Genomic DNA, 16,361 nt, shown 5'->3' with positions numbered 1-16,361 from the left:
CCGGCCGGCCGGCGCTGGACAGCCTTTAGCAAAAACAGTGATTGAACTATTGACACATTCTTATGGAAAGCGCCATCACCTCTACATGGATAATTATTATAACACTGTAGAACTTGCAGAGAAGTTACTTGAAAGAAAATTCGAGTTTGTGGAACGATACGGCAAAATAGAGGATTTCCGGAAAAATTAAAGCGCCCAAAAGTCAATGTGTTTGAAGCTTGTCATCAACAGAAAGGTGACAAGCTGCCCGTGACAAGCCAAGTAACCCGAATTAGCGCTGCCGGCGCCAAGCGAATAAATTTGTACGAGACGTGCGGACGGCAAAGTGTTAATCAGCAGTCCATGCTTCCCTCTCACGAGACCATTCAAAACGTAGCTGCTAGCGGCAGCCTGCGTGCGGGCTGTAATTCGCTAATACGGCTGCTGCTAGTCTCCGACCAATGATGCAGGATGACGCAGAAAGTTGCAGGGAGTGCACTGCTTGATCACGGACGGCACGCGCAGGCGTGAAGGGGTTGCGATTTTCTTGGTGTACAATACGCCGATCGTCCCGTGTAGTGATCAGAGGTGGTTAACTGGAACCTTGACGAGGGTATGCCTTCGGATACGTTCCCATACTATCCAACATCGGGCCACAGTCACATCCAGGTGCCCTGGAAATTCTGTCAAGCACTGGTGACGCTGCCTCACGAGAATTCGCGGCATCTCCGTGTCCTTCACAGCGATCGCTCAACGTCTGACGCTGTTGATGCGCCTTGTATAGACCCTACCAGGCCTGGTAACAATGCTAAACACGAACAACGCTGATGTAGCCTGGTTGCCGTTTTAACTGTCAAGATAACTCCAACTAGTCACACAACCACCAATGCTATGTACGTGTACGACGTTTCATGGAATACCGACCATGTCTTTTGGGTGCTTCACCTTTTTGCCAGTCAGTGTATTACAAGTGTCGTTATAGTGAAAATCTGCGCCGTGGTGGCCGTAGTTTCTTTGATCCTCTCTATTTGTCTGACAACTACGTTTTTTAAACTCCATAGGCACTTTCGTATCAAATACAATTGTGAGAACAAATTGACGGCCCAGAACATATGCACGCCGAGCCTTGCCGTCACACAGCGGAGCGGTGTTACATTACAGAGGAACCGAGATATGCTACAAAAGGTTTCATGTAATATAATCAGTTCTGGAATGTTCTACAGTTAGCAGGGCGGACTCTCGCCTGCGTTAATCTGGTCACAAAGGAAAGTCACAAGTTTAATAAACTCAAAGCCATGCCTTTTGTCTCCGAGACTTAATAAAGTTGCTCACTAATTTCGATTTTACACAGTTTTTGTCCTTTATCAGAGTCAACGTGTATTCCAGCCGAACTGCGGATGTGAATGTCGTTGTAACGCCTGCCACGTACGTATCGCAGTGGTGTATTTCTTCATCGAGTTATTAAGCTCTGCACACACAATACTCTGTCTCACTATTTTGTGAAACACACGTCAATATTTATGCTTAAACCCTCAGGATCTTGTGTTTCAATGAAGCTTTCGTTTACACATGCATTTATTTTCCAGAACGTCCTCCAGGTTAATGCTAGGTCCCTTCCAAATTAGCGGAAACAAAAAAGTATGTGCCACAAAGTAGTTTTCATATATTACAGCATAAAGCGTACATGGGTTCTAAATATTTGTTGCGCAGTAACAGGCGAATGTCTGAATGAACCGTTCGTTATCGCTGGGTCACTGAATGCCAAAAGATGTAAGAAACGACATCGATTTCATCAGGGTGTAATATGCAGGGTGTTACAAAAAGGTACGGCCAAACTTTCAGGAAACATTCCTCACACACAAAGAAAGAAAATATGTTATGTGGACATGTGTCCGGAAACGCTTACTTTCCATGTTAGAGCTCATTTTATTACTTCTCTTCAAATCACATTAATCGTGGAATGGAAACACACAGCATCAGAACGTATCAGCGTGACTTCAAACACTTTGTTACAGGAAATGTTCAAAATGTCCTCCGTTAGCGAGGATACATGCATCCACCCTCCGTCGCATGGAATCCCTGATGCGCTGATGCAGCCCTGGAGAATGGCGTATTGTATCACAGCCGTCCACTAAACGAGCACGAAGAGTCTCTACATTTGGTACCGGGGTTGCGTAGACAAGAGCTTTCAAATGCCCCCATAAATGAAAGTCAAGAGGGTTGAGGTCAGGAGAGCGTGGAGGCCATGGAATTGGTCCGCCTCTACCAATCCATCGGTCACCGAATCTGTTCTTGAGAAGCGTACGAACACTTCGACTGAAATGTACAGGAGCTCCATCGTGCATGAACCACATGTTGTGTCGTACTTGTAAAGGCACATGTTGTAGCAGCACAGGTAGAGTACCCCGTATGAAATCATGATAACGTGCTCCATTGAGCGTAGGTGGACGAAACTAAAATGAGCTCTAACATGGAAATTAAGCGTTTCCGGACACATGTCCACATAACATCTTTTCTTTATTTGTGTGTGAGGAATGTTTCCTGAAAGTTTGGCCGTACCTTTTTGTAACGCCCTGTATTAGGCAATTTGTGTATGTATTGTTTCTGATACTTATTCCGAGATCTTGTCCATTGATGAAAGTGCCTTGCATATCATGTGATTTTTGTTACATATTTACGAGGAAGATGATACCCCAAAAAAATTTTTATTTTGTTGCAAGTATTTTTAATTTTGTGTAGGACAGTACGTCCAGGATGCAAATATAAAGGTTTAGTGAATGTTTGGGTATTTATGAGAGTACTCGTAATAGGTTTCACGCAAAATAACGTGAGCTCTGCACAGAAACGCATTCTCTCCGTGAGCTCTGGGTGAGTCCATCTCGCTGATCTGAAGGAGCGGCCGCCTCAGTGATCCGTCGCCTGCCGACCTGCGCACTTGGAGCGTTCTCATTCCTGTCTCTGAACTGCATGACACGGCACTGCTGCCAACACTCATCATACTTGCTGGGAAGGTGCTTCATAATCAGGCACATGTGGCTACATCCAGTGCCACTGAATTTACTTTTATGTTAACAGAAACAGACAAGGAAACAAAAATCTAATTACAAACTACGTTTGAGAGGGTTGCAGCAGCCGCTCACTGTTACAGTCACAAAATAAGGAGGGGAACTAATAGCTGAAGTTTTTCCCAAACTTCACTATCTCACGAAAGAAGTGGAAGAGGGATAAAAAAATTTGTGTTTAGAACAGCTGAATACCCATCTGTTAGGTTGGTGCATGTGTTCATCGCGGTTTCCCATAACTAATGAACAACAGGTAGACGTAACAGAAACTTTTGTCCCCAATAATATATTCTCCTTCACTATTTAGAGCGCCTGCCAACGCTGGGGTAGCTTTTCGATTCCGCGACTATAGAAATCACGCGGTTTCAAGGTAAAGAACTTGTCGAGCCATTTTGGGCGCACTTTCATTCGGAAAGGAAGCATCCTGAAGGTCGTTCGATAGAGAGCGGAAAAAGTGAAAATCTGAGGGAGCAGGATCAGATGAATGAGGTGGGTGCGGAATGACATCCCAACCCAACTCCTGTATAGAGATTTTTGTCAATCTAGCAGAATGAGGGCGTGCGTTATCGTGAAGTAGCACCACGTCACATAGGCTTCCTGATCGTTGTTCTTGGACTGCGTCTGCAATATGTCTCAGCTGTTGACAATATATGCCAGCAGTGATGGTTACACCTCGGGTAAGCAATTCGTGCTGTATCACACCGTCGCTCTTTCATCAGATGCATTACATTATCTTTTGTGGATGTACACAGATCTTTGTACGAGAAGTTGCTCCTTTGTTTGAGTTAGTCTTTCCTTCATTTTCCTTACGTTAGCATAAAGACAATTTCTCGTCACCAGTAACGATACAGGGTAGGGATGTTCGATGTTGTTCATGAGCCAGATGATGACGAGCAAGCAGAGATGCACTGATTTTTGTGATGTTTGAGTTAAAGCATGCGGTACCCATATAGTTGATTTTTAAACCTTCCCTATTGCTTGCAAAGATCCCACGATGGTGGTATGATTACAGTTCGTCACATTTGTCAGTTCTCGAGTACACTGATGTGTATTATTGTGGATTAATGCATTTAAACGACCTTAATCAAACCCCGGTCAGTAACGTCAAAACGATCATCCTTAAAGTAAGAAAACCATTTTCTTGCCGTGCTCTGTCCAATGACATAGGCCCCTCAGACAGAACAAATGTTTGTGGCTGCCTTCACTGCATTCATCCCTCTGTCGAACTCAAAAAGAAGATTACATTAGAACAAATAAGCCCTTGGTCACAAATATTAAGTCAAAATTGACCAGGTTTCGACGCTACTATGAGCGTCGTCTTCAGAATTAAATTAACTGTTCTAAAACATATTAGGTATATAATACAATAACTGACTGGAAAGAGATGCAGTACTTACAAGTCACATTTTTAAAAAATCTAAGCCGGAAAGGCGACGTCATGAATAGTTGTAAATAAGATGGCGAGCCGCTAGGGGCTGCTCGTACTTGAATGAACAAGAGTTGTAACAAGACTGAGGTGCCCATGTTAGAAAGTGTGGGCAAGTAAACATGGTGTTGCTACGAGCGCCATCTAGTAGCCGCAGAAACAACTAGGCTACTGTACATTCAAAATTAGACACATGAAATTGTGATGAAGCTGATTCAGGCATAGCGTAAGCACTAATAATGATAGGATGAAGTTACATATTCATCTGCTTTAAACAGAGATACATTTTGTAACGTAATAAAACGTCAGTTATGAGATACAAGAAAACAGCAAAGATGTAAGAGGAGAACAACATTTCGGCAAACTACATGAGGAAATCTGAATCAAAGATCAAGCAATGGCTTTATACTGTCGAAAAAGTTTTTATTTCGCAGCTGCAGCTGTTCGTTGAGAACGAGGCCATCATGACGAGAGAGATGTTTGAAAATCTCCAATTCCTCTAAAACATCTAACCTACGCCCCTTCTTTTCGGTATGCAGAAAATTGCTATCGCCTATGGCTTTATGTACGTGTCCAGTGGGCACCTCAGTCTTGTTGCAACCGTTGTTCATTCAAGTACCAGCAGCCCTTAGCGACTCGCCATCTTATTTACAACTATTCATGACGTCGCCTTTCCGGCTTAGATTTTTTAAAATGTGACTTGTAAGTACTGCATCTCTTTCCAGTCAATACGAACTTTAATTTTATTAATGTATTATATACCTAATATGTTTTAGAACAGTTAATTTAATTCTGAAGACGACGCTCATAGTAGCGTCGAAACCTGGTCAATTTTGACTTAATATTTGTGACGGAGGGCTTATTTGTTCTAATGTAATTCTGACACGGTGACTGAACCTTAGCAGCTATGTTCAAAGTTTCAAAAAGAAGAATATGTCGGAAATGTTCCCATTTCTCCACTTGACATTCCATTTTCTACCGTGCTCAGCTCCACTCACTATCTCTAAATGACAAAAGGACAATATGTAAACTCAAACAGCAACAGTGAACTACAAATAAAAAATCACAGTAGATAAATGAACCAATCGCAACCGTTCTACCAATATGCAAAACAAAAACGCTACGATCTTATGCGCAAAGCTAATATTTGTATTCTATCAGTCCATCTCCTTCTTCCCCCTCTCGCCGTCCATGTCCGCTGCCTCGCTCTGTGTCCATCTCCTTCTCCTCTACTGCTCCCCTCTCCCCCTGCCCATCTCCTCCTCCTCCTCCTCCTCCTCCTCCTCCCCCTCTCCCTCTGCATCAATCTTTCCCTCATATCTCCTCAACTATATGTCTTACAATAATATAATTGTACAGGTAGATTTAGCAACGTATGAGGATAATATCTGCTAAACGAGTCGCGAATAAGGTTAGCAACAAAGAAGCAATAAATGTAAACGTCTTGCCTCGTGCAACAGTTTTACTAAATAAACAGCGAAAAAGCAGTGCTCTCATCCTCAAGTTAATAGGTATGTGGTTCTTACTCTCACAGCGATTCTTTCCAGACAATAAGTGATTTGTGTACCAAGTTTGGTTGAAATACACTCCTGGAAATGGAAAAAAGAACACATTGACACCGGTGTGTCAGACCCACCATACTTGCTCCGGACACTGCGAGAGGGCTGTACAAGCAACGATCACACGCACGGCACAGCGGACACACCAGAAACCGCGGTGTTGGCCGTCGAATGGCGCTAGCTGCGCAGCATTTGTGCACCGCCGCCGTCAGTGTCAGCCAGTTTGCCGTGGCATACGGAGCTCCATCGCAGTCTTTAACACTGGTAGCATGCCGCGACAGCGTGGACGTGAACCGTATGTGCAGTTGACGGACTTTGAGCGAGGGCGTATAGTGGGCATGCGGGAGGCCGGGTGGACGTACCGCCGAATTGCTCAACACGTGGGGCGTGAGGTCTCCACAGTACATCGATGTTGTCGCCAGTGGCCGGCGGAAGGTGCACGTGCCCGTCGACCTGGGACCGGACCGCAGCGACGCACGGATGCACGCCAAGACCGTAGGATCCTACGCAGTGCCGTAGGGGACCGCACCGCCACTTCCCAGCAAATTAGGGACACTGTTGCTCCTGGGGTATCGGCGAGGACCATTCGCAACCGTCTCCATGAAGCTGGGCTACGGTCCCGCACACCGTTAGGCCGTCTTCCGCTCACGCCCCAACATCGTGCAGCCCGCCTCCAGTGGTGTCGCGACAGGCGTGAATGGAGGGACGAATGGAGACGTGTCGTCTTCAGCGATGAGAGTCGCTTCTGCCTTGGTGCCAATGATGGTCGTATGCGTGTTTGGCGTCGTGCAGGTGAGCGCCACAATCAGGACTGCATACGACCGAGGCACACAGGGCCAACACCCGGCATCATGGTGTGGGGAGCGATCTCCTACACTGGCCGTACACCACTGGTGATCGTCGAGGGGACACTGAATAGTGCACGGTACATCCAAACCGTCATCGAACCCATCGTTCTACCATTCCTAGACCGGCAAGGGAACTTGCTGTTCCAACAGGACAATGCACTTCCGCATGTATCCCGTGCCACCAAACGTGCTCTAGAAGGTGTAAGTCAACTACCCTGGCCAGCAAGATCTCCGGATCTGTCCCCCATTGAGCATGTTTGGGACTGGATGAAGCGTCGTCTCACGCGGTCTGCACGTCCAGCACGAACGCTGGTCCAACTGAGGCGCCAGGTGGAAATGGCATGGCAAGCCGTTCCACAGGACTACATCCAGCATCTCTACGATCGTCTCCATGGGAGAATAGCAGCCTGCATTGTTGCGAAAGGTGGATATACACTGTACTAGTGCCGACATTGTGCATGCTCTGTTGCCTGTGTCTATGTGCCTGTGGTTCTGTCTTAGTGATCATGTGATGTATCTGACCCCAGGAATGTGTCAATAAAGTTTCCCCTTCCTGGGACAATGAATTCACGGTGTTCTTATTTCAATTTCCAGGAGTGTAGATCCAGCGGTTTCGTAGGAGATCAGAAACCTACCTACGTACACACATACATACATTTTTGAAATACGTGTGAATTTTTTTCCGTGATCTGATTTTGATAAAATATAGCCTATGCGCTGCCCTTAGCTACGGTGATGTTACCAGTGAAAACTCCATAAAAATCCGTATAGTAGCTTTGGAGATAAGACTGTTCAGACATACAAACAAGAATGTTTAGTATAATTTTAAAGCACGATATCAATTTTTTCCGTGATCAGGTTTTGATGAACTAATGACTGTAACCTGCCCCAAACTATGCTCAAGTTTACCTGCGAAAACCCCATGAAAATTCGTCTACTATTTCTGGAGATCAGCGTGCTCAAAGACAAACAGAAAGATACGACGGTTTCACATATCTATTATTAGCATGGATGTAGACAATATTGACGAACCCTGTGTCACGGGACTGACACAACTTCCACGGGACACATATTCAATATTTTACATTTTCAGTATCGTGTAAGTTACGTTATCTGCTACGCTAAATTTTTACCCATTTTTTGTTTTACATAATTTCATTCGGGTAATGCGTAGTTTGGTTAATCGTTTATTTATGCGACTATTTATTTTCCGTGTTCTAGTGATCAACTATTGAGTCCGAACGTCTATGTTTGTCGAATTTTTGATCCTGTTGGTATAACACGTTAATACCATTGTTTGCAAGTTCGCTAGCTGCAGCTTACAGGTTATGTTGAGACGTGTTCTTATGCTACAGCTGCAGCTCCTCTACCGCGAGTGACCGTTCACAGCGAAGCCCCCCCACACACCGTTCTCCCACTACCGATTTCGCCACCCCTACCGTGCCAGCTGCGCAGGTACGTAAGGACAAGTTATTTTCTGCGCACTATAAGTCGATGACCTTCTCAAGTGTGCTCCAGCTGCCCGCCGCAATACCTTTGAACTTTTCTTCACTCTCCAGGTATATTCGACTGCTCGAATAATGACCCGATGTTGGGTCACCACCCTCTCAGCCGGATACAACGTTTCTCGATTTTTTCGTTTAATCTTCATTGATGCTGAGCCTGTTTATTCAATTATCGAGATGAAAACGACTTTACAATGACGTAAAAAGTACGCATTTCAAAAATTATTATTACGCAAATCAAAACATGAAATATACACAGTCCAGAATCGGATTCCTTGCAAATGTACATCACTACACTCTTGTTTTATTGGTCCATTTAGCATAACAAAAATGGTTCCATCTAGTAGGGGAAAACAAGATGTCAACGATAGGTATGTCTAATGGAACTGTTGCTCAACCACTCGTCTCTTGATTTCTTTTCCTACTTCTGTGCTTCCTACCCACTTTAATTTGCTGATGACGTTTTAGTGTGCGGAAAGTGTCGTAGTTGAGTGACTGTAGGATGATACAGTCTGATTTGGATAGAATTTCTAAATGTGGAAAAATTAAAATTAATACAGTTGGGTAAGAAAAACAATCCTTTAACGTTCGAATACAGTATTAGTGGCGCGCTGCTTGATACAGTCACGTCGGTTAAATATCGAGACGTGACGATTCAGAGTGATATGAAATTGAACGAGCACGTAAGGTCAGTTCTAGGGAAGGAGAATGGTACACTTCAGTTTGTTGGGAGAATTCTATGAAAGTGCAGCTCGTCTACTGTAAAGGAGACCGCGTATAGAAGACTTACGTGGTCCACTCTTGAGCACTGCTCGAGTGTCTGGAGTCCACACCAGTTTTGAAGGAAGACATCGAACCAATTTAGGAGGGTGCCGCTAGTATTGTGACAGGTGATTCCGTCAACACGCGAGTATTACGCAAGTTTTCCGTAAACGCAGAAGGAAATCCCTGGAGTGGAAATGACATTGTCATCATGAAGTATTGTTGAGAAACTTCAGAGAACCGGCATTTGGTACTGATTGCAGAAAGATTCTACTGCCACGAAGCTACACCTCGCATAATGACCGCGAAGACAAGATAAGGGAAATTAAGGCTCGCACGGAGCATTATTTTTTTTCTCGCTCGAGTGGAAAAGGGAACGGAATAACTACCAGTGGTGTAAGGTATCGCCGGCCGGAGTGGCCGAGCTGTTCTAGGCGCTACAGTCTGGAACCGCGCGACCGCTGCGGTCGCAGGTTCGAATCCTGCCTCGGGCATGGATGTGTGTGTTGTTCTTAGGTTAGTAAGTTTTCAGTAGGTCTAAGTTCTAGGGGACTGAAGACCTCAGAAGTTAAGTCCCATAGTGCTCAGAGTCATTTGAACCATTTTTTGTAAGGTATCCTCCGCCATGCATCGCTTGGTGGCCTGCGGGGTATGTATGTTTTCTTCTTCTTCTTCTTCTGCTCCTTCTCGTCCTCCTCCTCCTTCTACTTTTACTTGTAACCCCTTCTATTTTGCTCTCCTTCTTATCCTTTTCTTTCGCCGTCCAAGCTACATCTCGCCTAATGACCACGAAGACAAAATAAGAGAAACTAAGGCACGCACGGAGGTATAAATGTTTTTGAAGTTCGAGTGGAAAAGGGAACGGAATGACTACCAGTGGTGTAAGGTACCCTCCGCCATGCACCACATGGTGACTTGCAGAGTATGTGTGTGTCTTCTTCTTCTTCTTCTTTTTCTGCTCCACCTCCTCATCCTCCTCCTTCTACTTTTACTTCTACCCCCTTTTACTAGCCCTCTCCTCACCCTTTTCTTTCGTCCTCCGCCATTATTTTCACCCCTCACAAAACTGCACCTCCATGTCATCAGCGCTCTGGCCGTGCGCCTCTGCTGCCTTACTCTCCTTACGCCACAGTGTATTCAGTGTACAGATCGTTGCGTTTCATTAATATTACTTTCAGTGTCTGTCAGATGTAGACGATTTTATTGACAACAGAGCCCTCGTCACATGTGGGGCAGGATCTGCCTTTTGGGGCATGGTCTCTTCCAGACTGAAATGGAAGCAGTTGTGCTCGCCGCAGTTGCGCACAGCTTGCTAGTTGCAGGTACGTGAGGAATGCCCCCTCTGGAGTGGCAGGCATCTGGAACCGGTTGGCATCATCTTGTCGCAACGCTTCCCCGAGGAGCAGAGGCCGTGCATTCACCGACCTAGGCCCTCGCGCTCGCGGCCCTAATATAGTACCTCACGGGCAAGTCTGATTGGCCCACTCCCCTGAGAATTGAACGTGGAGGAATAAGCAGATAAAGCCAAGTTCTCCACAATAAAGTAAACTACTTCCCCTTCTGCCAGCACTTGCTGATGAAAGTAGGACAGCGCGTTTTAGCAGCACGCTGCTATCCTCAGGTGGTTTGAGGCCGCTAGACGCTTAGCGGCTAAGGGATGATACAAAATGCAGACTCTGTAGCAAGAAAAGTGCTTCTGAAAAAGAGAAATTGGTTAATATCGAATATAAATTTTAAGTGTTAGCCAGTCTCTGAAGGTGAGGATAGCCTTGTTAAACGTAGATGATAAGCAGTTCAGACAAAGAGAGAATAGAAGCTTTCGAAATGTGATGCTAAAGAAGAACGCTGAATGTTAGATGGGTACATGGCTAACTAATGAGGAGATAACTCAGTCGAATCTGGGAGAAAAGAAATTTATGGCACAATTTAACTAAAAGAAGGGATATAGACCTGCGCAGGTTCTGGACTGTACAGGCAGATTGATGTGTGTGTGTGTGTGTGTGTGTGTGTGTGTGTGTGTGTGTTGGTGAGTGGGTTTGTGGGTGGATGTGTGGGTGGAGCAGTTCGGGTGAACCGCAGTGTGTATGTGGATGTGGATAACCAACTGGGCGGTGGCACTATGTCAAAAAGAGTACACAGGTCGTTTACTGAAATCTGTCGCAGTGAACCATCGTCCCCAGAGCGTAGGCCTACCACGACGATGGAAAATAATAAGTGGAGCCTTTTGGGAAGTACGAGAAAAGAAAGTACCCTACTGGCAACAAACAGTTCGTACACTCCAGAATAAACAATATCAGTAGCAATTAACGAAATTTACTAATATAGTTCAATTATACGTTTCTCTGGATCACAGTTATGTCCGCTGCAAATCGTTTTGCGCTTGTGCTGATGAGCAAAATCATTACGGCCTCTGCACGCCACGAGACTCAGTGCCGCCTGATGGCATTGGGGAGGGGGAGGGGGGGGGGGACGTTGGAGCACCTATTGGAGTGACACTTTCGCCAGGAGGCACTTCTGCGGATCCAAGAGCTCTTGGTGGGATAAGCTGCTTTTTGCAGGTAGACCGTTTGTGAGTTGTCGAAGCCAATGAATGAGGAAGAGAAAAAAAAATGGTTGTGGTTTCAGATTGTTCTGCAGCTTAGCCCGAGGTCTAAATTAGCAAAAAACTGTCTGAAGTGTCTTGGGCTCCTTACAAATGTCAACATATTTCATCTCCGCACGAGTGCCACAAAGCTCGTTGTGGGCATGTAAGGAAGCAGAGCAAGAATGAATGGGGAATAATTCTATCGACGATATGGACTGCAAAAGGAGAACTCCACTGGCATAAGCGAATTTGATTGTTATAGTGTGGTAGCTAGGAAGGCACCTCGTAAACGCCGACGCTTGTCGCGCTATTTGCGTGCTACTGTTGTATCTATGGAAAGTACTGTACTAGAAGGACGCTGAAACCACGACTAGGTGACGGGGTGCTGGACGTCCACGTCTCATCATAGAAAGTAGAGGTCGGAGGTTCGCCTGCTCTGTAAACCAGCATAGGGGGAGATCTGACGACAGAACACAGTGTCGGTGCAGACACAAGTGTTTCGGAGCACACCATTTAACGCATATTGTTGACCATGGGGCTTCACATCAGAGGACCCCTATGGCCGACTCGACGAAATCGTCATTTACGACTGTTGTGGGCGCGGGATCATTGAGATGGGATGTACCAGGTCTACGGTCGTTCCTGGATATGCCGTCATACAGATGAACAACAGCTCGAAACATGTCCTGTCCATGATACTTCATGTTGTTTAGTTTCTTTAATGGTTCAAATGGCTCTGAGCACTATGGGACTTAACTTCTGAGGTCATCAGTCCCATAGAACTTAGAACTACTTAAACCTAACTAGCCTAAGGACATCACATACATCCATGCCCGAGGCAGGATTTGAACCTGCGACCGTAGCGGTCGCGCGGTTCCAGACTGTAGCGCCTAGAACCGCTCGGCCTTCTTGAATGTTCCAGAGATTCCACAGAACTTATGGTGAGATATCAAAAGTAGCGTCGACGATACTGAAACTAGATCTGAAGCAGGTAAAATAAAATCTGATGCAGATTAAAAGCATGGATCCACCGAGGCTATATACTTCCTGTCAAAATTAAAAATTTATTAACATTCACTACAGATCTGTACTTGGTGAGGGCATCTACGAGTATGTCTAAGTACCACATTACGATGCTCTAAATGCCGAAATAGGCATGTGGCGAATGTTAATAAATTTTTATTTTTGACAGAAACTTTACAGCCCGGTGGTACAATGGTTTTAACCTTCAAAAGATTGTTAGCGGCTGTATAACCAAATGTAAAGAAAGTAATTAAAATTAAGCGATTTCATTTAATTTTAACATATTATGTCAATACGACCGCCTTTTCTTGAGCCATTCTTTACATTACATAACACTTTTTTGCAGCGTATCGCTATAGCGTAATCTGTTGTGATCATGGTGAACCGGTAAACTGACAGTTTACCGGCATTGTTCAAAAATGGCTCTGAGCACTATGGGACTCAACATCTGAGGTCATCAGTCCCCTAGAACTTAGAACTACATAAACCTAACTAACCTAAGGACATCACACACATCCACGCCCGAGGCAGGATTCGAACCTGCGACCGTAGCGGTCGCGCGGTTCCAGACTGAAGCGCCTAGAACCGCTCAGCCACACTGGCCGGCACCGGCATTGTGTGTCTACGGCAGATGTCGCGTTGATCTGACGGGCAAACCGGTTGAAGCGCGTCTGAGGACTTCTAACTGCCCATGTGTAGCTCAAATTTCTTTTTAATTATTCACAATTTCTTTAAAATGTATAACCTCTCTTGCGCGACTTTGCATAGACTAATGGTGCATTTTTGATACGCTGGAGAAACATGTGAGTCTATATATTTTTGTAACTTGTTCCAACTAACTCTGCTTACAGTTAAGTATTACTATCGTCTTTGTTACTTGGGCCTAGGAAGTATATGCACACTGATTCGAAAGTTTGTATCAATTCCAAAATATTTACAGTATTTGACATGATACTCAAATAGTCACTAAATTATATTAGGTGCCCTGAAATATATTTAGAGCTTACTTTATTGCATATATCAGGAGGTACAGACAAAAAATGTTTTCAGTGGACAATACGTTTACTTAAACATTTTTTTAATAAAAATGTATAGGGGAGTTTAGTTTTTTATGTAGCGTCTAGCTGTTGTGTTTAGCAGTACATGTGAACATTTCAGTGATAGTTGAGGGTGATTCTAATCAAATTTGCAAAAATTTCTACCTTGAAACTATATTTTATAAATAACGTCAAAAGTTCCAGCGTGAATGAATTGATCTTTGTGAAACTAACATCATGTTACTGCTATTAGTGATCGACGTGCGCTAATATTATGTTGATGGTTTGACTAGAACATGTTTTTGCTAGCTAAATTTTCAAATTAATACAACGCAAATAAAGAAAATAAATAATAATTTTAATCGTTTATAATTCGCTGGAATTAGAGGTAACTCCACCAAGTTATAATAATTTGTATTTCCCCTGCAGGTACAAAGTGTGTAACGTTGTCAGCCCCTGCAAAATGACGCAATAATAGTAACCACACATAAAAAAACAGTTGATAACTCATCTAGTTCGGCTTAGAGCCGACCCATTAGTGCAACACTGGCTGAAAAGCATAGGTGCTTGCATGGAGAACGGAATGTGATATAATAAGATGTAAATAAATAACCACCGACAACACCATAATTATTTCAAAACATGTTTCGGCGTAAATTAAAATAAAATCAAGTTTTTGCTACGAAGCGGACCTTGTTGATCGTTTTTCTCAAGCATGGGAACAGAGCCTCTTCTGACGAGAAGAATCAGACAAGATGTCGTACTGTCCCGCGGTTGCTTAACCTGCTCATGTGCATTTCTTCGTTACCTTCCTTTTTTATTCTCTCTTTTTTACGACGATAATCCACTACTGAAATAAGCAGTAACGCTAAATGCCACACAATATATCTTGTGAGCTGCTACACAATATATCTTCTGAGCTGCTTTGATGCCGTCAATTATTCATTGAATTGTGTTTTTATGAGTGTTTGTTTCGCGATTGCGGAATTGAAAAGAGAGAGAGAGAGAGAGAGAGAGAGAGAGATGAAGTACACTATTATAGGAGACTATTATTATTTCTGTAGCAGAAAATAGTCAGTCATTTTACATACACCCTTGGGTAACCATCTCCTCTAGACTTCTCCATGCATTACGTTCTTCTGTAGCAAGAAGTACACTCCATCAGTTGCACGGAAGAGCGTAAGTGTATAGGCTTATTTACAGCACAGGTTATCGCCTATCTTATAGGTAACGTTGCAGCGCTGCTGAAAAGGAATCACGCAAAAAAAAAAAAACCCTTCGGACAATGGAACAGCCGATGCTAATTGGTTGACGACAGCAACTTAATACACGTACTTGCGTGTGGTTATTCAATATCGCATGATTTCATCTTTCACTTGCAGTACAGTAATCGGTAAGATCACTGTGTTTCAGGAGCTTAAAAATTCAAGATGATCGTTAGTATCAGTTTTGGGCTGTTTTGCTATAACAAATTTATACGACTGGAGTCAACGTTTGCATAGTGTTCTCACATGTAGAACGAGACGATGTTCAGAAATTAGTGTCATTTCAATGAAAGTGCAAATAATTTGCTAGACATAAGAGTTCTCGGAATTACTAAAGAACTGTTCTAAGCATCTCCCCAACCCGCTCGTTCCTGTTCTAGGTAGTTTGATATGCATGCAGAGAAAAGAATGCAACAGACTGATGTAACTCAGTACAACGAAAAACCAGCCAAAGTTACAAATTTCACTTTTTTTTACTCACTGGGTGACTAGTTTCGGGCCGGGACGCATTTAAAATCATAGTAACAGTTAGTCAAAATGGTATTTCCGAAAATGTAAAAACTGTGTCAAAAATGTATACGTATTATGAAGTGCAAACGAACAGCTACAGCGCAAACAGTTAACGATATATAACAGATCACAAATATGCCAGTACAGGAGCAGAGGTGTCGACGTAAATGGTATAAATGTAGCAGGCTGATGGAGACAGAAAAAAAATGGATTAAGCGCCTCCACCATAAATGTGTTCCATCCTTGTCTAGGGGTATGCTAACCGTGTCTCCTTCCGTAAACCACGACAGAACATGCCACTGAGAATATATATATTAGTTTTTCTTTTTGTATATTTCCCTAGATGCTACATAGATAGGCCTACTCAGGATGTTTTTCCGCAGCTACTTGTTTTTTTTCTGTTTTTGGTACCATGTAATGTAATTAGTTGAAAATTGTGTTAGAAATTTTCTGACTCCACATCTACAACTACGTGATTACTCTGCTATTCATAATAAAGTGCTTGACAGACGGTTCAATGAACTACCCTAAATCTGTCTGTCTACCGTTCCACTCTCGAACGGCACGCGGGAAAAACGAGCACTTAAATTTTTCTGTGCGAGCCTTGATTTCTCTTATTTTATCGTGACGATCATTTCTCCCTATGTAGGTGGGTGCCAACAGAATGTTTTCGCAATCGGAGGAGAAAACTGGTGATTGAAATTTAATGAGAAGATCCCGTCGCAACGAAAAACGCCTTTGTTTTAATGATTGCCACTCCAATTCACGTATCATGTCTGTGACACTATCTCCCCTATTTCG

At 43.8% G+C, this 16,361-nt stretch overlaps 1 non-coding gene across 1 annotated transcript; it reads right to left on the bottom strand.

Moving 5' to 3' along the window:
- Nucleotides 1–15,759: 15,759 nt before the first annotated feature.
- LOC124596765 lies at nucleotides 15,760–15,845 on the bottom strand. Its single transcript, XR_006978396.1, has one exon. It is a non-coding gene; the product is annotated as a U6atac minor spliceosomal RNA (small nuclear RNA).
- Nucleotides 15,846–16,361: the final 516 nt, after the last annotated feature.

The sequence above is a fragment of the Schistocerca americana genome, chromosome 2 (genome assembly GCF_021461395.2).
Source record: "Schistocerca americana isolate TAMUIC-IGC-003095 chromosome 2, iqSchAmer2.1, whole genome shotgun sequence".
NCBI lineage: Eukaryota > Metazoa > Arthropoda > Insecta > Orthoptera > Acrididae > Schistocerca > Schistocerca americana.
This window is presented reverse-complemented; position numbering and strand designations above follow the sequence as displayed.